Source organism: Acomys minous (genome assembly GCF_964271855.1).
Source record: "Acomys minous genome assembly, chromosome: 15".
In the NCBI taxonomy this organism is placed as follows: domain Eukaryota; kingdom Metazoa; phylum Chordata; class Mammalia; order Rodentia; family Muridae; genus Acomys; species Acomys minous.
In genome coordinates this window covers 57264387-57292140 of record NC_140497.1, presented here as the reverse complement: position 1 = coordinate 57292140, position 27754 = coordinate 57264387, and the positions used below count along the sequence as shown (strand labels likewise).

The following is a 27754-nucleotide window of genomic DNA, read 5'->3' as shown; positions in this document are numbered from 1 at the left end:
GCAGACACACACTTTGACACACACACACACACACACACACACACACACACACACACACACACAAATATAAATAGGCTATGTTCTTATCCTCCCACCCCCCTTTGATTTTTTTTTGAGACAGGGTTTCTCTGTGTAGCCTTGGCTGTCCTGAACTTGCTTTGTAGACCAGGCTGGCCTCCAACTCACAGAGATCTGCCTGCCTCTGATCCACCCCTGCCCCCCCTGCCCCCCCCACCCCCCCCACCCCCACCCCCGGCTCTAATCTCAGATTTTAATATAAATGGTAGTTTATTATATACCTTGCTTTCTCCCTGTGATATAGTCTGAAGATCATTCCTTACCAATTTTCATTTATCTTTTCTGCAGCCATTGAATGTACCAGAATTTGGGTAGTTACTGTTTTTTTTTTACTAACATAAAGTATACTGCAGTGAATATACCCAAAATGTTTCCAACTTTAGGCAGGTGCTTGGAAGTGGGTTTGCAAGGTCTGAGGTGAAGTGAATTTGCTGTCTTATTCGATATAGCCCTGATACTGTCCTGAGAGTTAAATTACTGCTCTCATGAGTGCAGTGGGGGCCTGCATGTGTGGACCCAGCTATGTCACAGAATATGTCTTCAAGCCTTTGGGGGGTTTGCTAAGTTAATTTTGAATGAGATTTTTTTTTGTTTGTTTGTTTTGCTTTTAATATGGTAAAGATGGATTTGTATTTCTGCCTCATAACTGTCCGTTCCCTTAGCCCTCCTTTCTTTGGTTTTCTGGTAATATTTTCTTTTCTTCTTTTGTTTTATGAGCTCCTTTATTATTAGGAATTCCAACCCTTTGTTTCCTTCCCGACAGCAGCGATATCCTCTAATCTGCTTCCTCCCAGCTTCGTTTATTATTTTTTTCTTGTCTGTTCCTCGTTGGTTGTACACTTACTTTTCTGATCATTCGATGTTTGATAGTTTCCCTTCAATAGGCCAGACTCCCAGCCGTTTCTTTAACTATTCCGTGCGGCAGACTTTGACTTATCCACAGAACCAATATTCCAGCATCCCCTTATCAGTTAATGGTGTGGCTGTCTTCCTAGCCGAGAAATCAAAAGCCCTTTGTGGCTTTATTTAAAATGAATGCAGTGAGTATTGGTGGAACACCTGCCAGGGTTGACGTCCTGTGGCTTGGCAGCAGGTAGCAAGTTGTAATCCCAGCCCTCAGGCAGTGGTGACCGCCGGAGGCAGTACATCTTTTTTTTTTCCTTTCTTCCCAGTCTTTTTTTTTTTTCACTTTTTAAATTATGTATTAATTCATTCATATTACATCTTAATTGTTATCCCATCCCTTGTATCCTCCCATTCCTCCCTCTCTCCCACTTTCACCCTATTCCCCTCCCCTATGACTATGACTGAGGGGGACCTCCTCCCCCTGTATATGATCATAGGGTATAAAGTCTCTTGTTGACAGCCTGCTATCCTTCCCCTGAGTGCCACCAGGCCTCCCCATCAAGGGGGCGTGGTCAAATATGGGGCACCAGAGTTCACTCTCCACTCATCTGTGGAGAATATCTTTAAACATAGCTCTAAACATGTGGTTGCTGTGTCAAGAGAGAGTTCAGGGTTGGGACCTTATTTGATTGGGCGGGGGTGCGCAGGGCGGGGCAGTGCTATGGGTTGCAGTCTGATGAACTGACATTTAAGCAGAGATTTGAGGGATGCTGAGGCTCAACCTGATGAAAAAAGTCCAGGTGGCAGTTTGCAGACACAGGAAACGGTAGGGAAGGATGCTGAGTCAGAAGTGATTCCTTTAGCAGATGTTCAACCCCTGGCTACCTTGAAGGAGTTATCTCATGCTTTGCCTTAAAAAAAAAAAAAACCTTCTTCCCCACCTCCCTACCCCAGGAAACGGAGGCCCAAGGCTGGGGCAGGGAGAGTGCAGTGTGAGGTCAGCCTGGGCTACCCGCCGGGGCCCTGTGATGCACAGTTCGCCTTCATTATCAGCTTGTCTGGGCAAGGATGGCACACAACTCTGAGTGACTGAGCATGTTTCCAGAGAGGATTAGTGAAGGGGACGAGACCTACCCGGGCCACCCTCTCATGTGCAGAAGGCACAGACTGAGTAAAGCGAACTGCGCACAAGCAGGCCCCCTCTCCCTCCCTTTTCCTGAGCTGTGGAAATGTGAGGAAGCCACGCTGTCAGGTTCCTGTGAGAGTGGACGGTAGACCTTACCTATATCCCATAGTTTGTCACAGCACAGAGGTGAAAAGTAGCCAAGATGACCGTATGATGCCTGGGAAGCATACCTTTGACAAGCGACTTAAAGAGGAAGCGTTTATGTTGGTTACAGTTGAATGAATAGTCCGTCATAGTGGGGAAACTGAGGCAGCAGACGCCTAAAGCAGCTGCTCGCATCGTGCCTGAGACCTGTGCTTGGCTCACTTTCTATTTATTTATTTAATTTAATTTAATTTTTTTTTTCACAGGGTCTAGAGTCCTAGCCTAGGGCATGGTGCCACCCACAAGGGCGAGTCTTCCTTCTTTAAGAACCCTTATAAAGATGATTCCCCCAGGCCTGCCCACCTGCCATCGGATTCTGGATCCCATCAAGCTGACTATTAAGATTACTTCGCACATTCATGCATTGTCTTTTAAAAAATGGGTCAAAATAAAATACACAGGAGAAAAGTCACAAGATCCCTGCAGCCACATGGGGGTGGGGGGGATGTCAGTGGAGACACAGGCCAGCAGCTGTACATTGACTGTTGTAGCATTTGTGGAGTGATGGTGCCTGCTTGTTGGGTTGTGAAATTCTCTTCGATCTGCCTCAGCACCAAACACATTCCTTGTATCTTTATGTCTCCCTCTAGACTAGTCAGATTAAAAAGAAAGAAAAGTCCCACCCAGTTTTAGTCCTTCACCATCCTAAAACGGCTTCAAAAGATAACTTAGAAGTGACAGATTGCTTAATGGCTGGGGCTGTAGCTCATTGGTAGAGTGCTAGCCTGGCTTGTCCTGGCTTTGATCCCCGTCAGCACATTGGCAGGGGGTAGCAGGGCACCTCGGTAATTAATCCTAGCACTTGGACAGCAGACACGGGAGAATCACAAGTTCAAGGCCAGGGCGCCCTACACAAGATCCTACTCTAAGAACAAAGCAAAAACATAACAACAAAACCTGTTCTCTCCATGAAATACTATCTGCCTCAGCATTAGCTCCTTCTGTGGCATCATGTCTTGCGTGGAACTGAGATACCGTGTCTTTAGGTTCCTGATGCTCCCTTCTTGGGGACAGCCGAGCGCCGGTCATGTCACTCCTCAGCTTAATTTGCCGTCTTGACATGTCTGCAGGTGCAGACTAGACTGTCCAGCCGTTTTCCCTGTTTCGTAGAGGCCCAATCCTAACCGTTCCTCTAAGCCTCTTAAGATCCTGTGAGGCAGACTGATTTATTTTTGACCTACATATGGTCTTCTCCTTTGTTGCTAACACGACGCTAAGATTCACCGCGGTCATCTTGTGTTAGAAACATTCATGGGTTTATTTGGAGTGAGAAGAGCTGTGCATTTTTCATTTCAGAATGGATAGGACTGCAAAGGATTTTGTCGAGTTGTGCGAGACGAGGAGGGTGAATCGCGGGAGGCAGGTCTCAGGCACCTTGACGAGAACCTTCAGGAAGTGACCTTATTCTAGACAAGCCTTAGTCGCCTCTTGAAGCCATCTTTCCACGTCAGCACACATTAAATAATGATTGACCCGCGGCCCTCATTTGTGGCAGTCTCAGCGTTCTGGGGACTTGGAGTAATTTGAGGGTCAGAGCACCAAGTATTCAGTGTTCGTGGTGGCAAAGAATGGCCAATAAAGTTTTAAATATGGAGTGTATTTAACTGTACCCGTGGGCCACCCTCCCCGCACCGCGTCCCCAGATAATCACGTGGAGGGATCGTCCCTCCCGGCTGTTTTCCAGATTTACATATTGACAAGGTTAGTTTACTCAGTGCTCACATGGGATTTTGTCTGTACGTCAGAGCCAGTCAACAGGTTTCTTTTGTGACAAGATGGTATCATTGCTCATTAATGATAGCTTGCAAAATGACTTTATTTTTCGTTTGAAAAAATAAAAAACCTCCAGGGGCTGGAGAGATGGCTCAGTGGTTAAGAGCACTGACTGCGCTTCCCAGAGGTCCTGAGTTCAATTCCCAGCAACCACACGGTGGCTCACAACCATCTATGATGTGATATGGCGCCCTCTTCTGGCCTGGAGGTGCACATGCAGGCAAGGAAAAATTCCTCCGTTTCTCCTTATTCACATCTTATTTCTCTCCTTGTCTCATTTCCCCTCCCCCTTCTTCTTTTAAATGAGGTTGCTGCTTTGCTTGAGTTGCGTCTCAATATTCTATTCTGTAACTACTGCTTATGCACAGCTTGTCAGAGGAGGCCATTTCTCTGAAATCATAGTGTATTTTGTTGAGGGATGATGTTTGCTCTTCAGATAGTAATCTTTTTGTTTCCTTGGCCCACCTATTGAGCTAAAAAACTGCTTCTTGTCTTTTAGTATTTCTGGATGTAATGAAAGGGTTGTGTGGTAGTAAAAAAAATTGGTTCTTTACCAGATGGGACTTATTTTTGGGATCTGAAATGTAGGAGAGCATAAACCTTTTAAACCCATTTAAAAAGCAATTTACCTAAAGACATACTATATTTTTCTCAAAATGTTCCAACAATGTTAACAACAATAATGCCTTGTTTACATTAAGGTCAAGTATCATAATGGAAGTTTTAGGTGAACTTGCTAAAGATGAAATTAGGATTTTGAGACTTAGCTTCTGAGAATAGGATTTTATGAGTTTTCAAAAATAATTTTAAAACAGGTGTTCATAGGTGAGAAACAAATTACCATGTACTGATAATGATATTTTTTAGTTTAAAGTAATCAAAGAGAATTTTATTTGTAAAATGGAGAGTTTATAAAGCCAACAAGTTTTGTGTAGCTCCTGGTTTGATGAATTTATGAATGGCTTTAAAAGGCAATATTGCCATAGAGGTTACATGCCAGGCAGGGCTTATGTAACTGGCAGCCATGCTGAAGAAGCGTGCTAAGGTGGGAGACATGACTCAGGGCCTCACGTGGCCCTCTCCTAGTCTCCCCCCCTTCCCCCCCCGCCCCCCGTTTTTAGATCCACACGAGAGTTAGTTTTAAGTATAGTCACAGTGTGACTTGAGGAGCATGGCGTATTAAAAGATAGCTGTGAGGCGCTGCTGGAGAGGTCAAAGTCTGCCACTTTCAGATGGCCTCTGAGCTTGGTAGAAAGCAACAACACTCACCTTCTCACCGGGGTCCCCTCTACGGACCCTAGAAATTCTAAGGAACATCACATGGCCAGCAGGGAATATTCTAGGCCCAGCCCTTTCCTGATAGAACCTGTTCAGCAAGCACCTGGGGGTTCCTGGAAATATCCCTTCTTATGCTAAGGAGGTCCTAGCCTTCAGCAAATGACCTTTAACAGTACCTGGAAGTTCTTCCCCCATCCATGGGAAAATTAAGTACTGTGTTCTCCTTCTTGTGATAGGACCCATGCTCCTGCGTATAAATGAGTTGCTGTACCACTGCCTGTAAATCAAGTATCCTTAGCACCCCAGCCCCAGCGAATCAGACACATTCACCCTCAAACCCCTCCCTACTGCCCACCGTTTATGCATCCCTGATTCAGGAAAATAAAGGTTGACTTGCTTCCATGCTTGCACGGTTCCTCCACCATGACCGTCTGAGACTCCATTTATTCTGGGGAAGACTCTCCCCTGGACGTTTGGGGCTTGACTGTCAGAGCTGCTTTGGCAGCTGCTGAAGCCTGCTCCATCAAGGCAAGCTGGGTGCTGACCACCAGTGAAGCACCCACCGGCCCTGCATCTCACCCACCTGCCTTCCGGCCAGTTTTGGGCACCCAGCCCTATTTAGCACAACTGTAACATTTTGGTAGCATCCCGGGCTTGTGGAACCCCAGGTTTTCACTGCCACCTGATAGCAGCAATCTCCTTCTAAAAGAGCTAACTTTAAAAAAAAAAAAAAAGAGCTAACTAGCACTCGGTGGAAAACTCTTCCCACACCCCAGCCTGGCCCAGCGTATGGGCCTTACCCTGAGCGCGCTAAGCAGCCCTTGATGGAGAAACGGGACCCTTGACCTCAAGGTCCATCCATTCTCATTGGGAAGCAAGCAGCGCCTGGACCAGCCAGCCACTTGTGGAACCCGGGCCACCCACCGGATGCTGAACAACAGATAGCTTTTCTCTTTTGCTTTTCCAACAGCCACATTGGCACCATTTGGGGATGTTCTCCCCCAAATAGGTTAAGAATGATGGTCTGAGAACTGGGTGAGGCACACATACTTGGGCACGCCTCTGTACAGACCCCATCCTATACCGTGTGTGCATGTCCTCTGTGTGGGGCGTGGCTTGATGGACAGGGAGGCAGGCTGTTTCCACACCGTCTTCTGTTCCTGGTGCCTAGTTCCTAGCTTGCATTACTCTAGCACATCTTCCAGTTAATGATTAATTTTCCCTTAATGTGATTTCGGGGTGTGTTAGTAACCTAAGCCAGATGGAGAAGATGGCCCAGACACTGCACTCAAGGAGTTTATTCGGATGACTGGATTTTATGACACTGGGCCAAGGACTAAATATTCTCTCAAAACAGAGCAGGAGCGAAGCCGAGGGGTGCCCATGGATGGATACAAAGGGGGAAATGATGATTGAATGGAGAGATGTTCCTGTAAAGTGTGGGGTGAGAGCTGGTCCTTCTTCACATGCTTGTCAGGCCCCCCCCTCCTAGACGGGCACAGCTGTCATGTGGGCAGCTACGGGGTCTCAGCTCTCAGCATCCTTATTCAGGGGCTCTGTGCTTCAGGCTGGGGATGAGTTTTAAAAGTCAAGGCCAAAATGAGGATGCCACTTCCCTTCCTGAAGTCGTTCAGCAGGCTTGAATAATTAGACCTCAACAAAAGGGATTGGATTTAGTCTATGAAATATAAAATAATCTCTGATTTGTTGTTCATAGTATGGTTTCTTTATGTTTGATACAGTGACTTGATTCATTCACGGAACATTTAGTAGGAATTATGTGTTAGTTATGTTTTATTATGCTACTTTGAGAGTTCTGCAGTACAGCTCACATAAGAATGAGTTGGGATCACAGTATCTGACGTAACTCCTCCGTAGGGCAGCTTGTTTCCTTAAGAGAGCCAGGGAGCTCGGTATTACAGGGCTCCCTCACCAGGTTCTCAGTTCCCCTGTCTGTAAAGTTGAACATGCACTCAAATTGTGGTTAGGCGGATTAAAATGAAGGCACGAGTGTGGAGTGTGGAGCACCAACCGTAGCTAGTCCCACCTAGAGGGTTGCCAGTGATGGGTGTTGGCTTTGTTGTTAGCGCTAGGCTCTTAATTTAGTTTCAGTTTCTACGGTGTCATTTCTTAGGGTGCAGCGGAGCAGCTCTGAATTCTCCTCTCCTATATTTGTACTTTTCTTAAAGTTAACCACCCTGAAGAGTGGAGCCTGCTTGTGGGTGGCGCCGGCGGCGGGGGGGGGGGGGGGGGGTTGCTGGCTCCGGGATGGGGGCTCTCCCGGTTACTGGTTGTTGGGTTCCCTGAGGGGAGGGTTACATTTTGTGGCGCACTGGTTCTGTATGGTCATCTGAAGTGACCAAACCATCTTGGAAAGTTTTGTTACTAATTTTGAAGAGCATTATTTTCTGTACAGAGAATGCTGATGTGAATAAATTATTTATTATCTTTTACAAATTCCTAGGGAGGGACCATCAATCAGTAGGCAGCACAATGCCTTCTTTCATTCATGTGGGAAGGAGCCTGTAGCCGATAGCTGCCTCAGAGGGCAGAGCCAAGAGCTGTTATGCAACTTTGGGTACATGATCGCATCTGGCTCCGGGGCCAGGCACACTGGGAGTTGTGCCGGGACGGCTTACAGTGAGGCAGGCGGTCCTGTTTATTGAGCCTGAGTGTGTAACTTGAAAGGCTTTTTAAAGAACCAGCCTCTTGGAGTGGGAGAGGAATCTGGGGGGAGCCAGGGCGGAGGGTTGGGAGTTGGCTATGATCAAAATACATTGTATGCATATGCGAACTCTTCCCGGGATTAAAGAATTAATGTCCCCCCAGCTCTCCACATAGAAGCCAGCAGCATTGGGAGTTACAAGTTGCCTTCCCAGTTAGTTTTCGTGTGAGGAAGGCTGTCCCCTCCTCCACTCACACTGAAGCCTGTCTCTGTTGGACGTGATTGTGTCTCTGATGGATTCATAACTTCTGCTAAAGCACCTGAAACATATGCGAGTCTGTCCTCTGTTTTGCCTATAGACCCTTTAAAGATGGTTTGCGTGGCTAACTGCCATTTACTGTAGATTCTAGGAGCTCTGTTTGGTGGTTAGTGAGTGTGAGTCACACTGCTTCTGCCTGGTGGGAGTGCCCCGGCCATAGCAGCAGCCACTTCAGAGATGCCCTTCAGAAGAGGGGGAGGGGCAGAGTTCTCAAGCAGCCTGGCTGACAGGCTCTCATGCATCCTGGTTGACCTCGATGTGACCACAGATGGCCTTAGTTTCCTGAGCCTCTTCCTGTCTCTGCCTCTCAAATGCCAGGTTATACGTGGGTACCAACACGCTCAGTTTATTTGGTCCTGGAGATGAAGTCAAGCCAGGGACTTTGTGCACGCTGGCAAGCACTCTGCCAGCTGAGCTGTATTCCCGGCCCCAAAGATACCTTTATCCTTAAACAATCCTGATACCTGCACCCGCTGACGCCATCCGCAGACCATCCTGTTGTTCTTATTTCTCTTTTCCTTTTTCTTCTTTTGCCAGTGCAAAGTTTCTATTTCTTTCTTTCTCTTTTTTCTTTATTTTTTGAGACAGTCTCTCTTTCTCCCTCCCTCCTTCCTTCTTCCCCACTTTCCCTCCCTCTCTCCCTCTTTCCCTGTATGTAGCCCAGGCTGTCCTGGAACTATGTAGATCAGGCTGGCCTCAGACTCACAGAGATCTACGTCTCTTGCAGGCGTGAAAGGTGTGCACCCATCAAGTCTCTGTTTCTTTAAGGGCTTCTCTGTGAGGCTTTTTGTTGTTGTTTTTTGTTTTTTGAGACAGGGTGGCTGTCCTGGACTTGCTTTGTAGACCAGGCTGGCCTCGAACTCACAGAGATCCACCACGGTCGCTCGGCTCCGGCTTTTAAAAGCGTGCCTCATGTTAGTAGCAGTTCACGTGTAGAAAGGGTGACTGAGCTGGAGCAGGCTTTTAAATTGTCCCATATAAAAACACTGTTTGGTGAGCCGGGCGTGGTGGCGCACGCCTTTAATCCCAGCACTCGGGAGACAGAGGCAGGCAGATCGCTGTGAGTTCGAGGCCAGCCTGGTCTACAAAGTGAGTCCATGACAGCCAAGGCTACACAGAGAAAAAAACAAAAAAAACAAAAAACAAAACACTGCTTGGAAGTTGCAGAAGCATCTTCATTCTAGACATTTCCAAGTAATTTAATTTAAAGTATCAAGAAGATGGAAAGATAAATTTGTGTTGTCATTTTCAGGAGACGATGAAAATGTTATGTTCATATTTTTATAGTGCCATAAAACAGTAAGGAATCACCTTATTGTTCTTATCAAACACGCGATTGTGGATCAAAATCAAAACCCTTAAGTATATTCTGTCCCCGCGTAAATTAGACCATGAGGAAATGTTGAAAGTTAATGTATATGTTTCCAGAACAACTCTGATGCCATTGAGAACTTTTGTTTGTTTTTATTTGAACAGCTATTATCTTTAACACAAAAAGTAGAGGGCCTTGACTGGGGCCTGATGTCCGTAGGTCACGACTGGACTATGAAACTATTGTTTTCCTTTTGATTTGGGCCTATGTTTTTGCTTATTTTTTAAAAAATCATGAACATTGAATTTCATTAAATAAACAAGAAAAAATAGTGTCATCAAAACTGAAAGCTAGTAATTTGAGTGAACTCTAGAATAGTGTTAAGTGAACTGTTTCTGTTTCTTTTATGAACACATTTTTTGTGGGTTTTTTTTTAAACTGTGCATCACATCCATGCTGGTGTATCTGAACACGCACATACAGTGCACATATAGTTTTTAAACAACTTGGAGCTTGTTTGTGAGTCTTCAGATGATACTGTGACAGGCGGAGTTTGCATATTGCCAGTTGAAGTCAACACGTGCCTCTTCCATGCTTTACTATTTATAGGGAAGCCACTTGGCTGGTGTCTGGGGGAGGCAAACTGGTGAGAGCACCCTGCAGGGGAGCCCCAGCCCCTTCTCAGAGCCACGGGGATTTACAGCAGGAAGACACCTTGGAGGGCATTCTCTCAGGGCTGTGTCTAGACTCCAGCTCCTGAATGTGAATCCACCCACTTTACCCTGCCCTTGGCTCAGTGAATGGGAGGAAATGATTTTAGCGGAGCCCTGAAATCATTCAGAGGCAGCGCGCTGCAGGGCGCTCCACATACCTCCTCGTCCACAGGTGGATACTAAGTTGTTAAAGAAAGCATACTGGTGGATACTAGGTTGTTAAAAAAAAAAACATACTGGGGGTTGGGGGTTTAGCTCAGTGGTAGAGCGCTTGTAAGGCCCTGGGTTTGGTCCTCAGCTCTGGAAAAAAAGGAAAAAAGAAAAAAAAACACACTGTGAATAAATTTTTGATATAATAAAAAAATTGTGGCGAAGAGCTTGAGAGGCGTTCCTGTCCTCCTACCCCTTTGCCTGCCAAGCCCCCGGTGTAGGTTCCTTTGTCCTTAGAAAGGCCACTTAGTCCCCACCGTTGTCACCTGACTCCAAGGCAGGTGCTTTCTATTAACAGATTAGGGGATATTTCATAGTATATTCTGGTGTGCTCCCCTCCCCTCCCTTCCCCTCCCCCCATTTTAAATGCTGGTCTAGCTCACATGCCTCTGGACACAAATGCAGCTCTTTGCTGTTGCGAACTGTGACTCTGCAAGCGTTGTTTGTGATGTGCCGAACTCGGTACCGAGATGTGATTCAGGCAGCGAGAGAATCTGGATTATTTAAAACTGCGGCATAATAAAGTAACTTATCAACTGTTCACATGAGCACACACAGAGGCGGGATTGTACTCATGCGCTGCACAGTACAAATACCAAGGTTGTCTTGGCGAGCCAGCATGGCGTGCTGAAGGCATGGTGTGGATAAAGGCCCTGGAGCATGGTCTTATCTGTGGGAGCTACTAACGAGTGCAGTTGAGACACGCTGTAGTTGTTTGCTTCAGTTTTGACTTTGCCTTACATAGTTCTGGTCTTGTTCTTTTTATCATCCTTGAGTTTATATGCCTTTGAAGATCTTGGTAGACGTGTTTTTATAGACATTATTTTAATCATCACATCTACCTTTAAAGATTAAAAAAAAGAGAGAGACAGAGATGCAGAGGAGAATGGGTGTTTGTGAGCCCACTCCTCCGCTTATGTCTTTGCCCAGTTCCTGTGGCCTCTGCCATGCTTCTGCACGGCGCTTGGTTGTCTCTGTCGTGACACTCCACCCATAAAAATCTCAGTGTGGATTCCTAACCAACAGGGACTCTTGGTTTTAGCTGATAAAGTAGAACTCTGATCTTTCTGGAGAATTTATGGAATTACAGGATCGTGGCTAGGTGTGGTGGCGCATGCCTTTAATCCCAGCATTCGAGAGGCAGAGGCAGGTGGATTGCTGTGAGTTCAAGGCCAGCCTGGTCTACAGAGTGAGTCCAGGACAGCCAAGGCTGCAAAGAGAAACCCTGTCAAAACCAGAATTTTGAGCAGACAGAGAAGGAAGATAATATTGTTCAGTAACCACTGGAAATGGAAAGGAAGCATTCTGTTTGAAATGTTTAACGTATAAAAAACTTAAAGTTAGCCCAGACATTACTGTGAATCAGTAGTGCCTATCTAAAGGTGTTTAACTTTTTAAAATTATGTCCTGGGGCTGGAGAGGTGGCTCAGCAGTTCCGAGCACCCATTCTTTCAGAGGACTTGGGTCTGATTCCAGCAGCCACATGGCAGTTCACAACCTTCTGTGACTGCAGTTCCGAGACTCTGACACCCTCTTCTGACCTCAGTGGCTACTAGCCATGTGTGTCGTGATTGTACACACATGCAGACATAACACTCACATACATAAAACCTTTAAAATGCCTTTATAATACTTCCTTATTTATTTTTATGTGTATAAGTGTTCTGCCTTCACATACATATACTTGCAGTACTCATAGCGGCCAGAAGGGGGCATTAGATTCCCCCTGCGGCTGGATGTTGTGAGAGGCCATGGTGATGGGCACCAAACCCCAGTCCTCTGTAAGAGCAACAACTTCTCTTAACCACTGAGCCATCTCTCCAGCCTCATACGTGTTAGCGTTTTACACATTTTCATTTACTACTTTAATGGGAAATTGTTGCAAGTTTTGTTGTTTCCAGCGTCTGTAATATATTAAGCAAACTGAGATCACTAGGCAAATATCAAGCTCTATTTTCACTTTTAATTCTCACAGTAGCCCTGGGAGACTTTATCATCCTTATTTATAGATGAATAACTGAATGCAGTCAATCATAAAGATAGAGTCACTCCCTCAGGGTCTAGTCATTGCGTTTAAATGTAGTTTTATCTTCAGTAACTGAGAAGGTACTATAGATATTTTTGGTTTTGTTTTTTCTCTTTGTACTTAAAACACACACAGTGGGTTTCAGAGTTAGTCGAACTTGTATATGGCTTTTTAAAAACCGGATATATCTCATCTTGTGAATATATCAATTTTTTCTTTCCTATTTGCCCTTGTTTTGTTCTTTGACCTCTGCAACACTTCATTCTCCCTAAGAATAACAGCAGGTTGAAGACTCTAAAATTTTCTTTTTTTATACTGGATTATATAAGGAAATTTTCATTCCCTTCCATCCCCCTCTCCTCCCTGCCCCCTCCTGTTCTTTTTGTCCCCTGGACAGTTTTGTTTCTACTTTCACGCCATGTGTACGTACATAAATGTATGTGTCCACATAAGACCTGGGAGCCACAGATGAGAAGAAACACGTGATATTTGTCTGAGAATGGCCTCACTTACTCTGCGTCATCACCTCTAACTTTAGCCACTTTCCTGCAAACGACGTGCCATTCTTTTTATTGTTTGGAAATTCCGGCATGCACGTACCATTCCGTCAGACCCTTTCCCCTTCCCCTCACCTTCAGTTTCTCCCCTACTTCCGCCCCTTTCCATCCCAACTTCATGCGCCCGCTGCCCGTCTCCTGAGTCCACTTAGTGTGCATGGGTGCAGCGCCCTGACTGGAGCCTGAGGAACCTCTCAGCTCCGCATTCCTGAAGGAAACTGATCTCCTCCCTCAGCAGCCATCAGGTGCCGTCTCCTCAGCGAGGGAGACCTTCACGTGCCCTTCCCCTGTCCACGCTGGGGTTTGGGCTGGCTTCTTGTGCATGCACTCACGGCGGGCGTGAGTTCACGTGCCCAGTGTCTGGTTTCCTGCAGACATCCATCTGCCCTCTCAGGACTTTACCGTCTTTTCAGCCCCCTCTCCTGCGATGATCCCTGAGCCTTGGGGGGGGGGGGCTATGATGTAGAACCCCCAATCCCTTCTTCTCTGCACTTTGCCCAGCTGTGGGTCTCGACATCTCTGATGAAGTTGGGAGACTAATAAGGGCACTCCTTTTGTCTGTCTGTCTGTCTGTCTGTCTGTCTGTCTGGCCTTGCTGTGTAGTCCAGCCTGCCCCTGCCTCCTGAGTGCTGGGGTTAAGGGTGTGTGCCACTGAGCCCAGCAAGGCTTCCTTCTTCTGCGGAACACCCTTTAAAGCAAATGTGCGCCTCCGTTTCTGATTATCTTTCTAGAATTCGCTCTGAGAAATGTCATACCGCATGAAAGACGACAGGCATCTGAAAGCCTTTTGATACAAGTGGCGAGACTGAAGGTGACAAATACTCTTCTTTGAATTTAGAGAAGTTGTCTCAGCGCAGTAAATTTGGGAGAAGTAGGTTATCTAAATCTTGAGTGGGCATTTGTGCTTTTCTGGTTCCTTTTATGGATGTCAGACTTTGCTAGGCTTGTTGGAAGCAATAAACAGGAAGAAGAAGACTGGAGATTTACTAAGCCGTGGCCATTGCCTGCTTCATGACCTTGAACTACTTAGTTCCGTCCCCTCTTTCATTTAAAGGTCCCATTAGCCTAGAAACGCTCTTATTGCTGAGCTGGGGAGATCACTCAATTGTTAGAGTGCTTAGCTTGCAAGTATGAGGACCTTGGTTCGATCCCCAGAACCTGCATGAAAAAGCTGGGCATGGTGCCTTGTGGTCCCCGTGTGAGGGAAGCAGAGACAGCTGGGGCTGAGCGCATGAGCTATAGGCCACTAAGACTCTATCGAAAGAGGTGGATAATATTCCTGAGCATGTCACCCGAGGTTGTCCTCTGGGCTCTACACACATGCACAGATATGCATATATGTGCACACACACCTAAACTCACATATATATTTTAAAAACTCATATTGCAAGTTACTCGTATAAAAGCATATTGATTATGCTTCTGAAAATTTGCATGAATTTTCTGTGATGTTTGATGTTATTCAACTGTGGGGTCATAATGAGTTAATCAAGTTCCATTGTTTAATTTTTAAAACTGTACATACAATAGAGGTGCATATTGATCAGGGGTCTTAATGACTCAAATATTCAACCATTACATTTTTTAAATAAAAAGACCCCCCCCCCCCCATGGATCACATGTTCCCTTTTTGTGGCAATCAAGAGCCAAAGCAATTTGGCTAATTAATTAGTAGTTTTGGGCTGGCTACATTGCTCAGCAGGAAAAGGAAGGCCCTCAGCTGGGTCTCAGCCCACGTGGAGGAAGGAGAAGACCAACTCCTGCAAGTTGTCCTTTGACCTCTACACATGTGCCATAATATGCATACAAGCATGTTCTCCCCCGCCCCAACACACGCTAAATAAAAATAGAAGTACAAAGAAAAAAATGATGGCTTTTGTTGAGGTGGGGTCTGTTGTGTGTCTCTCTTGAGTGTGTCCCCTAGCATCTCGGTGAGTTACTGCTGTGAGGACTTTAAGTGTAGGTTCAGGACATGACATAGGTGCTCAGAGAAAGATTCACAAAGCCAGAAAGTTCAGCTCCATGAGAAACTGAAGAGGCTAGGATCCAATTATCCTAGGAAAGGCAAGATGACTGCAGGGTAATCTGACCTAGGAGCCCAAAGCAGTATGGATGGGGTGGAGGAAATATTCTACTGACATTTTAAGGATGCGAACTCTAGTATATACAGCGTAATTTTGGAAACTGTATGTGGCGATTGTCAAAGGAAAGTGTCCAGGTTGTTATTTTAGTGTATGTGTGTGCTGTGTATGTGTGTGCGCGCACATGTGTGCGCTCCATCCATGAGCATGCACAGAGGAGGATGTCAGGCACTTTCCACCACAATGCTCCACCTTATTTCTCAAGAGACTTAGGTCTTTCACTGAACCCGAGGCTCACCATTTCAATGAGGCTGGCTGGTGGGCGAGCTTCTGGGATCCATTTGTCTGCACTCCACAAATGCAGCGGTTACAGGCACTGGTGGCCACGCCAGTCTGTGACACAGGGGATTTGAACTCATATCCTCTTGCTTGTATGCATGGCGTGTGCTCATACCCACAAAGCCATATCCCCATTCCCTGAAAGAGAGAATCCTACTTTATAAATTCATGGTTGTATCATAAACACTCCATCAAGTTAAGTTAGTATGCATTTTAATTGTTTTCACTTATGTGTTTTTATGTGTATTTGTGTGTTTTACCCATGGGGCTGTGTACACGTAAGTGCAGTGCCTAAGGAGGTCAGAGGCGTGAGACCCCTGGGGTGGTGGTTAAGGGTAGCCGTGAGCCGATAGACGCGGGTGCTGGAACCCAAGCTCTGCTCTGCGTTTGTCTCAGGCAGTAAAGCAGTGCAAAGCTGACATAAACTCTCCGTTAGAATGTAAGTGGCAGAGCTTTTCGTTCTGTGGGTTGACCGACCGGCCCTCTCACGAGGTCATGTATCAGGTATTCAGCATATCAGATCTTCACGTTATGATTCACAGCAGTTGCGAAATTACAGTTATGAAGTAGCAACAGAAATAATTTCATGGTTGGATGAACTGTGTTAAAGGGCCACGGCGCTAGGGAGGTTGAGGACCACTGGCCCAGAGGACTGACCTTATTCACACGCCCTCCCCATTTCCCACAGATGGCTCTAGTCTATAAACACTTATCGAATGTGTAGTTCCTCTCAGTTTATATGGGGTACAGTTATAGATTGTTTAGAAGTTGGGAGCAGAAGGACATTTGTGAGCTGGAGACACGTTCCGCATCAGCGTCTACGAGGCCTCTCCTACGCTGGGCCCCTCCCCCGCAAAGCTTTCTCTCCGTGTTTAAATCTAGGTGGGAACGCAGACTATTTTTATTGATACGTTTTTGATCTCATGCCATTTATTTTCCTGTGCCAATGTAGAAATATGATAGGAAAGTTTTTTTTTTAAACTAAAAATACACATTCATTCATCAGTGCTTAAGAAAATATGTACACTGGGGTGTTTTCATTTGGTTCAATAATGAAGCATTTCTAGAAAACTCCCAAACATTGTGAATGGAAAATCTGCTGACTGCTTTCTTTAGATCAAGTTCTGTGACACTGCTGTTCTGGCTAAAAATGCAAAATCAACAGAATGTTGACAAATGTACCTGCTGGCAACGTTGCTGTGTCATCAGGAGAGTCAGGGGTTGTCTCCTCCCCCCACTCTACCCCCCCCCCCTTTTGCCTCCCCTTTTCCTGGTGCTGCCTGGCTGTGCTAGCTCAGACCATTATATAACATCTCTATCAGGGTGTGTGATATAATCTGAGATTATATTCAGCACAATTTGTTTCCACACTTTAAAATTAGAATCTTGGGGTCAGCAAGATGGCTCAGTGGTTAAAGGCGCTTCCTGTCAGACTGACAACCTGAGTTGGATTTCTAGGACCCACGTGGTAGAAGCAGAGACCTGGCTCTGCAAATTGTCTTCTGATGCATGTGCGTGTGCACACACAAACACACATATGTGCACGTGCGCGTACACACACACACACACACACACACACACACACACACACACACAATGTAACCAAAGTTGTAACCTGACAGGTGATAAAGTGATTGAAAGGTTTAAGTATAACCTCATTTTTAAAAAGCCATAAAAACCATAGCATTTCTAAATAATTAGGCCAAAAGTGACTAGAAATTTGAATTGTGAAACAATTGCTATTAGTTTTATGAATCATTAACTTTCCTTGGCAATTAAATGGGTGGCAAAGCTGCCTCACGGTTTTCATCTTAATACTTTTTTCCTGGTCTGACTTAACAGGCCATGTTCACTTTCCACTTGGTTGGTTGTGAGTGGGCACTGGAGAGCTTGCAGTCAGAGGGCTAAGCAGACGGCTGCAGTTTGTGTCCCTCATACGGTGTCATGGGTAAGAGCCGTGATGACTGAAGTGGATGTGAGCACCATTGCCTCCTGACTCCCAAGAGCTGTGGGGGTGCTGATGTAACACTGAAAAGAGATTTATTTTTATTTTTGTTTATAATTATGAGTATGTGCATCTGTCAGTTCGTCATGTGAGTGCAGCGCCTCTGGAGGCCAGAAGAGGGGGGCAGAGAGCCCTCAGAGGTGGAGTTTCCACTGCCAGTGCTGGGAACAAAACCCAGTTCCTTGTTAACTCCCAAGTCATTTCTCCTGCCCCCTCATCTTGTTTTTTTACATCATCATTTTATGAGACCTTTTAAGCCCTAATGATAGGCCAAAGTTCATTTTTTTTTTTCGAGACAGGGTTTCTCGATTATTAGACCAGGATGGCCTTGCTTCGCCTGCCCTGTTTCTTGGTGCTGGGATTAAAGGCGTGCGCTGCCAGGCCTGGCTCAAAGTTCATGTCTTATAGTGCATTTCTCTTTGGTTGATACATGATGCAGTTCTAGGTTACTGATGTTTGGTATTCAAGAACAATATAAGTAACATTGAAGGTAAGTGTAGAGTTTAAACAGTTTCAAGTTGGAACAGTCCAAGAAATTTAGCCTAATTAAAAAAAAAAAAACCTGGTAGAGTAATCCTTTGTATAACACTGTATAGGAATGCTAGTATTTTCTTTCTTTTCTTTTCTTTTTTTTATTTTTATTTTTTTGTTTCTATCTGAGTCAGGGTTTCTTTGTGTAGCCTAGACTATCTTGGACTCACTTTTTTGTAGACCAGGCAATCCTCCTGCCTCTGCCTCCCAAGTGCTGGGATTAAAGGCATGCAGTACCACCGCCTGGCCTAGGAATGTTAGTATTTTCTACGATAATGCTTTAAGGATTTATTTATGTTATAGATATGAATGCTTTTCTCACATGTATGTCTCCACACCATGTTCGTGTCTGGTGAGGCCAAAAGAAGTCTTCTGATCTCCAAGGACAGGAGTTATAGATGGTTGTAATTTGCCATGTGGGTGCTGGGAATTGAACTCTGGTCTTCCCTAAGAGCAACACTTGCTCTTAAATGCAGAATCATCTCTCTAGCCAGAATTCTTTCTTTGTTAACTTTTTAAATAATATTTTATTTTTATTTTTTTAAATTCATTTTACATCCTGGTCATAGCCCCATCCCTCCTCTCCTCCCAGCCTCCCCCTCCCTCCCTTCCCCCCTCCCCCTCCTTATTCCTCAGAAAAGGGGAGCCCCTGTAGTTTATCAAGTCCCATCAGGTCTGAGCCTGTCCTCTTCACCTGTGGCCTGGCAAGGCAGCCCCACCATTGGGGAGTGATCAAAAAGCAGGCATCAGCATCCATGTTAGAGTCAGCCCCCGCTCCCCTTACTAGAGGTCCCACATGAAGGCTGAGTTGCCCATCTGCCGCATCTGTGTAGGAGGCCTAGGTCCGGTCCATGCATGGTCCTTGGTTGGTGCTTCAGTCTCCACAGGCCCCTCTGGGCCCTGGTTAGTTGGCTCTGTTGGTCTTCCTGTGGAGCTCCTGTCTCCTCCAGGTCCCTTTTTTCTTTCCCCCACTTTCCCACTAGGCTCCCTATGCGCTGCCCAATGTGTGAGTCTCAGCATCTGCTTCGAACTGCTGCTTGGGTGGAGCGGCCAGAATTCTTAACAACTTTTATCTCAGTTAACTCTGAGCAGGGGCTCAACATCCTTTACAAGGCGAACTATTCACTAACAGTAAACAATCCAGTTGTCCCTTAACACTGACCGCAAATCTACCATGTGTTGAGGACCCTCCACGTTTTGACATATTCCAAGTGCAGAAATTCTGAGAATATGCTGAAAACAGCCTTCTTCACTCTGTCATCTTTTACTGTAATTGCCTTAGCTTTGCATTTTCTCCTCCATGACTGTGTACCATAGAGACACACCTCAAATATCTCACTAAAATGAAGATAATTAAATCTCTGGCATTTGTGCTGTAATTATTGCAAAAGTTGCTTTTGAAAAGGTTTAGCATGTTGCGTGGAGAGGTCCACGTTAGCTCCTGGATTAAAGTACAGTCCGGCTGGGCCTGAAGGACTCCATCTGCGCCGCTGTTGCCTTCATGTCTAAGAAAGCTCCCTGCCACTGCAGGTGGAAGTCATGTCTGGCGAGCCTGCTGTTCCTTGGCCGTGTATAGAATTCGCTTTAGGTTTGTCAAAGACCAACTGGCCTCCTTTGTTTGATCTTTTAAAATAAAAAAACAGGGCACTGATCGGGTGTACAGCTTGACCCCGGACAGTTTAACATAGCCTTGCTGACCATCACTGTCTCAAAAGCAACATTTTACAAGTCAATAATCACTGTTTTCCCCATCAGGAAAGTAAATCCTATGTGAAATGGTATGTAGAAAGATGAAAGGAAAAGCTGGTTGATGTGCAGAAAAGCCGCCACCCTCAAAATAAACAACCCCCCCCAAGTAAAACAAAACAACCTTGGATGCAGACATCTCTCCAAACCCCAGTCCTGATAAAACATGAACACACACACACACACACACACACACACACACACACACACACACACACACAAACATAAACACCAAAGAAAACAGAGAACTAGTAACCAAATCCTCTTGGGCAGTCACAAATTTTACCTGTTTGCTCAAAAGTGAGAAATTGAATGTCTCCTGAAGGTGCTGGAGGCTTCAAGGGGCACACTGGGCGTTCTCGGGGAAAGGACTGCTGATGAAGAGTGGGTGCTGGAGAAGGTTGTGTGGGGGTGAAGGAGAATAAAAGCATAACCGTAATGGCACACTACGTCCTACTTGGAATCGTGGCATCTTTCCTTTGCTTCCTCAGTTGGTTTTCTTCCCTCCTTTTTACCCAGTTTTAATTCACTGTTGTGAGTGTGTCTGGAACATGTCTGAGTGCTGGTGCGTGTGTCTCACCTCATATGTGGAAGCCATAGGACAACTTTGTGGAGTTGGTTTTCTCCCCTACCTTTACGTGTACCCTGGGGATCCAGCTTAGGCCATCAGGGTCCCATGGCGGGCACTTTGTGGCTCAGCCATCTTGCTGGCTTAGAGCTGCATTGGTCCTTCAGCTTTTTGCTCTAATAGTTACCAGTTTTGTGAGTTGTCCTAAAGAGAAAGCAAAACGCAGTTTGAATCTCATGAAGTATTATACAGCATGTGACTGTACCAGTAAGGCAGAATTTTAATATGAGTTTTATGTGCTTTGAGGAAGAAAAGATGCCATTCACCAAAGACAAGGAAAATACCAAGAATATGACAGAAATATAGCTGTTTTTTTTTTTTTGTTGTTGTTGTTTGTTTGTTTCCTTCTTGAGACAGAGTCTCTCCACATAGCCCTGGGTGTCCTGGAACTCACTATGCAGACCAGGCTGGCCTTGAATAGAGATCTGCTTGCCTCTGCCTCCATAGTGCTGGGATTACTAGGTGTGTGCCACCACACCTAGTTTGGGTAACATATGTGTGTGTGTGTGTGTGTGTGTGTGTGTGTGTGTGTGTGTGTATTAATGCTTGATGGAAAAGTAAAACATTCCAGCAAGTCTCAACGATTCTGTTTATAAAAAATTGTGTTATGCTTTAAATATATTGTATATAATTATGTGATGTTTAATATATAAGATATATAACATATATATAAATATACAACATATATGTATACACACATACACTACATATATATTAGACTTGGGGCTTTGAAGATTTGACATTTGCTGTGGTTTTGATGGTCATGCTTCTTAGTAAATGGAACACTTTATTTTATAACTTGGCTAAAGGAATTTTGAATTGAGAGTTTTAAGTCCAAAGATAGCATGTTGGAGTTAACCCTTTCTGTTGATTTAGATAGTAATATCACTAAGAAGAAAAAAAAAGGTAGATATGATTTAAAACGAGGCTGATTTGAGTTCCAGAGACATTTAGAAACTGGCCCATGTAACTATGAAAAATGCCAAGACCCTCAATGGTGGTAAACCACGGAATACACTTGACTACACCCACCTTATAAATGGTGGAAGAGCAGCTCTCTGTGGTCACTGGCTCCGTTTTTCGCAACTTTCAGGGAATTATAGACAGGCAAAGTGGTTCATTGTCCAAGATCTTGGCAGGTACTATAATTAGACTTTGAAAAATTCACATAGTAAACATCTGTAGATCTGTTAAGTATGGTGCCTAATAGATGCACAAGCTATTTGGCCATGCTGTTTTTAGTGAGTACAACAAAAGTGTGTCAAACACGCTACTGAGTAAGATGTTGATGTAGGTATGAGGTTCGAGATTGGTTTACGAAAGCATTACTTAGGAGAGAAGGGGGAGAGAGGCATAGATTAAAACAACCCAAGGGGCACACTTACCGCCGCCTGGGTTCTGTTCAACGATCAGAACGGGTGGAAACTGGAGCAGTGATTGGTCGTTGATGTTAGAGAGAAATGATTAGCATATGTAGGCATTCTAATGGGCTCCCTTCATCCTCAAGAGGTGCGCATTGAATTCTTTATGCATGAAATGCTTCAGTGTCTGCCCTTTTGTTTCAGAATAACCCAGGAGATGGGTGGTGTGGGAAGCTACGAATGGGACATGATAGGCTATGAGCTCATTGTTGCACTTGGGATTAATAGGGAGTGAGGGGAGGGGTGGGGGGGAGGCGCTTTATGACATCATTCGCAATAGTTTTACACTGCTTGGAAAATATCCAAAGTCTAAGAAAAAACGTGTAATGTGTCATGATTGGAGGAGACAGTCCCACCAAGTGAGTGACTGTTAGCAGAAGTGGGGATGGATACAGTTAACACAAAGATGTTCTTCTATTCACATCCCTGATGCAAATGTTGTGTTTTGTTTTCCTTTAGAGACGAAGCCATTTATTTGAATCTGGGTGATTAACCTCTAAATGCCTAAATCTCCAAACTGCTCAAGAGTCAAGCAGGCTTAGATGCTCCTCGTCACCACCGAGAACTTAGTCTGGAGTGGCACTTCGGTAAGCTCCCAGGAAATGGTGCAAGTTAAGAGTGCTGCTCTTGAGCTCCCTACTTTGATCACAGTTGCTGTGTTAGTCGTGTTTCCATCGCACTAATGATGAACCTGGCATGATTAGCTTAGTTTCCAATCGGTTGATTTGGGCTCATAGTTGTGGAAGCCTGGTCTGTGAATTGCTGTCTCATTGTTTCGAACCTGTGTCCAGGAATGGAAGCGAGGGTGGGGATGGGGAACCAGGGTCCCACTGTTCCCTTCGAGGATGACTCCCCAGAGATTGATTTCCTCCCAGTGGCCTCCACCTCTCAACAACCGAATTAGGGATCAGACTTTGCATATGTGTGTCATTAGGAGACTTACACAGTTCTAAAAATAATAATTATTATTATTTATTTTATTTTATTTTTATTTTGTGTCTGGGTGTTTTGCATGCGTCCATGCCTGCGCCATGTGTGTGCCTGGTGCCGATGGAGGCCGGAAGAGGGTATCAGATCCCCTAGAACTGGAGTTACAGGTGGCTGTGAGATGCCAAGTGGTTGCCTGGGAATCAAACCCAGCTCCTCTGCAAGAGCAGCCAGTGCTATTGACCACTGAGCCGTCCTTCCAGTCCCCACAGGGGGACATTTAAGATATGAACAAATACATCCAAGGTAATGATGATTACTCAAAAGTGCTTAGAAGTATCAACAAGTAAATGTTTTTTTATGACCTTTTCTTCTCAGACTGAAACCATAGTGGATAGTTTTGCCACTGGAATGTAGCGCTGTCAAGCCCACTCTGTGTCTGACTCGGCAGGTTTTCAGGTAGCTGATCTGTAAGTTCTAGGCGGTTCACTAGGGATCAAGCTCAAGAAAGCTTTGTGCTCCCCTGCAGGGAGGATTGTACCCCTGAGAACTGGTTCCACTTCTTAAATGAGACAGCTGCAGCTCCCAGAGCCTTTGCACCTTGTCCATCCATCATAGACACTGCTCAGCAAACACTTGAGGGGTGAAGGGGATCTTGGTCTCTGCCATGGCACCCAGGGCTCACCCTTTGGTGCCACAGCCCCTTTCTTCCTGAGATGTGACTGTGAGCTTTGGGGTTAATAGTGACCCAGCAGGTGGTCCTGTGTGTTCTGAGCAAACACCAAGGCAACTTCCTGCCTGGCATTAGTGTAGTTCCACACCACCGAGCTGCCGGGCTCCTTAGATAAGAACCCACAAAGGGGCCCCAAGGCAAACAGCAGACGTGCGGCGTAAAACCCTGAGGTCATAGTCACAAAGCGAAACACAAGGAAAGGGCCCCCGCAGGCAGTGAGAGCTGCTAGCATAGGAATCCTCAGGGCTCACGGTTATGACGCTGCGCCCTTGTTTGTTGGGTTCAGGTTACTGAGGTACTCACTTTGTTCCTTTTAGGTTCAGAGGAAACTTGGAGAGAGACTTTGTTTCTTGATGTGTTTTATAAAAGCAGGTGTTTTTCTAATAGATGAAATACTGCTTTAGGGAAAGACATTTAAGTCTTCTTCCTCGGTCTTCACCAAGGCAGAAATCCCCATGCCAGCCCCACTTGGTGACGGGGGCATATCCCTGGCTGGCCTTGAATTCCCTGTGTAGGTGGGGATGGCTTGTTTTCCTCCACCTGCTGAGTGCTAAGTTACAGGCAGATTCAACCACACTTGGTTGACGTGGTCCTGGGGATTGTACCCAGGGCCTTCCTTATGTGTATGAGGCAAGCAATATCCTGTCACCCGAGCTACCTACCCAGCCCCTAAATGGAAGTTACATTACTCTTAAATAGCCTTGGAGACTTAATGCTAAAGGAAGGCTTAACCGTGAGGCACCTTCAGTATCTTTCGATGGGTGAAATAGTCATTGTCTCTTTAAGTCCTATGGACCAGGAGTAAGGACAGGAAACTGGCCCGAATCAGATATCAGTTCGCTTTTCTTTTCCCCTGATTTCTGTAGGGACAATTTGCTCTGTCTGTAGAAATGTTAAATTCATACTTATTTTCATGTCTAATACTGGAAGAAAGCAATTGTGCATGCATGTGTTTCACTGTTGAGTTGACTTTTGAAGTTATTAAAAATCTGTGTCCTGTGAAGTTCCAGTCACAATTACTCAGGCTGCGTTCCGTGTGCCGTTTGTTTTTCCATGTCCTCCCATGTCATTCCCGACCAGAGGGCAGGCAGAAGCCAGGAGGGGACCGCACCGGTCCTGACTCGGGGTTTGCATCCTTTTTCTCTTGTGTGTGTCTAGGTAACACTGAGGTGGTAAGATTAGCTCCTTGTACCCTTTCTCATATGGAATAGAGTGTAGTTATTCTGACAACATGTGATATGACGCAGGTGACTATGTTTATTACATTTTAAGGCTCATCTCCGAAATTCTTGAACATTATGTTTTAGGTGGATCTGCTTCGTCAGTTGCTTTTTGATGATTTATTCTAGGCTTTCTACTACTGTGAAGTCTGCTTGATCGTAAAGGTATGTGTGTGTGCGTGTGTGTGTGTGTGTGTGTGTGTGTGTGTGTTTAAAAGTCTGAAGGTCTCTTGTTCTTTATTTCTAGAAAAGAAAAAAAAAAGGCTGAAGGTCTCACTGGCTCAGCCTCAAGTTCCCTGTAAGTTGTGTGCTCTGATAGTGAATTTTCAAAATGATAAGAATTATCTTTTGAGCCCAACCTTCTGTCTCACACTCAGGAACTTGAGTTTATTTGAGAGAAAGGTGTAGCCCAGGACAAAGTTTTACATATTGCAGTGAAGGCTGTCAGAGTCCCAACGTTAAACCTGACCTATGCGAAAGCATTTTATGACATGAGTGTCGCAGTTACCACCCACTGTAGCAGGGCATACCTAGATGGCCCGCAGTTTCACAGACTGGAACTGTTTGGCTCGTTATCGGCACGAAACAGTAAAGCCGTGAAAAAAATCAGCTCCCAAACAGCTGGTGCTCGCCGGCCGGCAGGGCTTTAGTACCGCCTAGGCTCACATGACGTCTCTTTGCTCTTTGCCTCACATAGTATAGCCCTTAACCACTCATCAAGGAAGTTGGTCCCTGGACCTTCTCGCGCTTCTGGGTCCAGGAATGTAGAAGAATCAGCGTGAGATGGATTTTTTAAAGAGAGTCATGCCTCCTGTCCTTTCGGGAGACCTGGCTTTGGATGCCAGAGATAAGATGCCAGGAGACTCCCCCAAACTACTTAAGGTGCGGAGACTGTGTTCAGCTGCCTCTGAGAGGACAGTGGGTGACCTCAGCGGGAATACGGTGTGTGGAAATTGCGATGACAGAGGTATACGTCAACAAATAGGTAAAGTAAAAAGGCATTGCTTTCAGTCCATTCAGAAATTATTCCAGGAAAATAAGTTGGGTTTTTTTCCAAATAAGATTTAAAGTATTAAAAATGTGTAATAGAATAATTATATTTAACCTAAGTCTTTGAGCATTGAATGTTTCGCTTTGGTTTAGAGCGGAAGCAAATGATGTAAATAGTATCAAATCATCAAACCTGGTAATTTTGATAGTCTTCGGGAAATATTCTGAGAACCTATTATTTTAAAATGTTATCACTAAAACCCATGGGAGAAACAAATAAGATACTGAGTCTGATCAGCCCGCTAGAAAAGCAACTTATTTTTTTGTTGGTTTGTTCCGAAGATAACAAGTATTTGGGTATGCTGTACCCCAGTGGTAGAGCTCTTAGCATGTCGAAGGCACTGTGTGAGGCGTTCAACCCTCTGAAAAAGCAAACTAGCTTCCAAGTACACGGGCTCACGTCACATCATACCACATGTTACAAAAATCAGCGCTACACAGGGCAGCTGGCCGAGGGGAAATGCTCTGTTCTAAATTTCCAGATGAGACTCTTCTCAGAAATGTTTAAGCAGCAGCCTTCTGAGCGCCCTGGTGCCATCCCCCTCAGAGGCGTGTGTCTCTCACTGAAAACACGCCCGAGCATGTGGACACAGGGCTAGATGCAGGTCATTCTTTAAGGGTGGATATGAATACAGTGTACCCCGACTCCAGCTTTGAGCCACTAAAACATTATATAATTATCCATTTTTATGTCAGTTCATGTCTTCCGGTGATTGCTTCTTAGCGTTTATTTCCACACACTTTGAAAATTTGGCCTGACACTGTGATGTTACCTTGATGTTACCTTTAAGAGTGTTTCTGTTTTAAATCTCAGGCAGGAGTTGGCAGCCTCTGCTACTTTGTATTCTTCCCGCATTGTTTCATGTCAGTTTAAAAAAAGTACAGATGTGTTTATGGAGAAACCCTAATGTCTACTTTAAGTATACAATTATGAAAAAAATGGGTTTGTTTTTTTTTAAATAAAGAAAATATGTATTAAGGTTCACAGGCCTGTAATGCCAAACATGGGGTGCAAGAGCCCCAGAGGCTTGAGACCTGAAGTGCCCACTAGACCTCCCCTGGCCTAAGGTCCACCTGAGGTGCACCAGGTCCTGACTCCAGACAGACAAAAGAAAAGTAGATGCTTCCTCCTCCTTGGTGGCTGGTTTCCATGTGGCGGTTCACTGACAAGGCAACAACTGAAGGTCTGTGTTGCTGCCCCTGATAGCGGGTGTTAGCTGATCCTGCTTCTCACACATGGACACAGTGAGGAGGGGGCTGAAGGTACTACGTGCAACCTTTTCATTTGATTTAAAACCGAGAATCAGCCAGCACACCCAAAAGTGTGTGCACGCTCATGTGCGCAGTTGTGTAAGGCGTGCGGAACTCACTTTTTCTTCTTTCGCTTTCAATCTTGAGACACTTAGGGTTTTCCTTATTGTGTGCCACACCTGACTTGATTTCAGTTGGCACTGAACTGTAACTTGCCACGCCTGTTGACATGGCTCCTTTTATTCCCAACTTGACCTGTGGCTGTCTCTTCATATGCTCACACTTTTTAGTGCCGCCGCATGTTACAAAGTCTACTACTCAGATTTTTTTTTTTTACAATTAAGGTTAAATGAGGACACTGTGCTAGTAAGGTTTTCTTTTTTAATTTTAACTTGTGTGTGTGTGGGGCCACAAATAGGGAGGGCGGAAGACACTTTATAGAGCATGTTTTCTCCTTTCACCTTTATGTGGGTTCCAGGGCTGAATGGAGCTCAGTTGTCAGGCTCTGTGTGACAAGTGCCTTCACCTGCCAAGTCACCTTTCCAGCCCCACTTTTTTGTGGGTTTTTGTTTTTGCTTTATTTTTGTTTTGTTTGTGTGTATGTGCGCGCGCACTGTAGTCTTCAGGTGGACATCAGAAGATGAATTTTGGCAACTGGTTCTCATCTTTCACTGTAGAACCTGGGGTTCTAAATCAGCTGGTAGGTTAGCTCAGG

The 27754-nt window shown here is 45.2% G+C and overlaps 1 protein-coding gene across 1 annotated transcript in view; it reads left to right on the top strand.

Annotated features, from left to right (window-relative positions):
* The window catches only part of FRYL (FRY like transcription coactivator), a 236645-nt gene that overhangs the window by 44281 nt on the left and 164610 nt on the right, over window positions 1-27754 (top strand). Inside the window, exon 3 of the mRNA XM_084759709.1 lies at window positions 22318-22445. The gene's annotated coding sequence lies outside the window, so the exon portion shown is untranslated. The remainder of the gene's footprint in view (window positions 1-22317; window positions 22446-27754) is intronic.